We start from the raw sequence: 1255 nt of genomic DNA on the forward strand, positions 1-1255 counted from the left end.
ATGCAAACAGCCAATGGCAGCTTCTATGTTTGATGACGCGAGGTGGGCGTTGGCAAAGATATATAAACATAGAAGTCCATTGCTCCCCATGTCAAATCAAGACTGATTAACACCAATCTCAACAGTCATTCGACCATTCACCTAGAGGGGAGGACAGTGCTCAGACTGTGCCTAGATATGTACAATGTAGGCTATCGTATAATAAATTCACAGCCCAAGCAATGGAATGATTCCTTTACTGCATGTCAGGCCAACCAGGGCATTAATCAGGCCAGCCAGGGCAGTGAGAAATGTATGATGAATAACGTTTAGGTGATAGATCCGTCAAATGTTGCTTTAATTACCTCTGTAAAATGTAAAATATATCCAACTTCCAAGATACACACTCACACTTGGCTCCGTCTGGATAGAGTTGTTGTGCAGGATTACCAGGACGTTTGTGTGTGGTCGCTTTTATTATCAGTAAGTTAGTTGTCCACAAGAGGGCAGGCTAAAGCAATATACATGCCGGTGCACTATGGAAGCCAAATGGCATAGTGCAGAACAGCTGATATAGCTGAAGGAGGTTCTGAGGGCTGTTAGATGGATTTGTCTGTTAAGGGTATCAGATATCTGGTATCTGTTTACATGAAGACATGATTATAGTCCTGGTCCCTATTAGCACAGATGGCCATTTGTTCTGCGTCACTCCTTAATAAAAAGTCCATATTTTGATATTCTAACATCATGAATGGACATGAGAACCATGCATTTCAAATAGATTTCGAAAATATTTCTTATTGTTGCATTGTCGAGAAGGAACCTACAAGTACGCATTTCGTTGGACCGCGTGAATCCTGTACATACGACGAATAGAACTTGCAACTAAATGAATTAAAACTCCTGTTGTGTGTCTTTTATCCTTCTACCAGTTATCTACCAGTTATCTTGGTATACCCTTGCTCTATATTTAGCTGGTACGCACAATGCACCTTCATAATGTGATTAATGGACAATGAACTGAGGTCAGAAATGGAGATCATACAATGCTGAATTGCAGCAGGTGATGAATGGTTTTGCATAGCCACCATTAATGACCAATATACCTCTCACATTTCACAACAGCAATAAATCACATCATTGATTTGGCCTGGAATCTATTTGTGCCTTTAATTTGTAACAAGATATTATTTCTGTGCGTATGTATATGTATAGTGAATATAAGAATGATGTTAAAGAAAAAGCCATCTATGTTTGACTTTAAAGACACACTTCA

The sequence above is a fragment of the Oncorhynchus kisutch genome, linkage group LG6 (genome assembly GCF_002021735.2).
Source record: "Oncorhynchus kisutch isolate 150728-3 linkage group LG6, Okis_V2, whole genome shotgun sequence".
In the NCBI taxonomy this organism is placed as follows: Eukaryota; Metazoa; Chordata; class Actinopteri; order Salmoniformes; family Salmonidae; genus Oncorhynchus; species Oncorhynchus kisutch.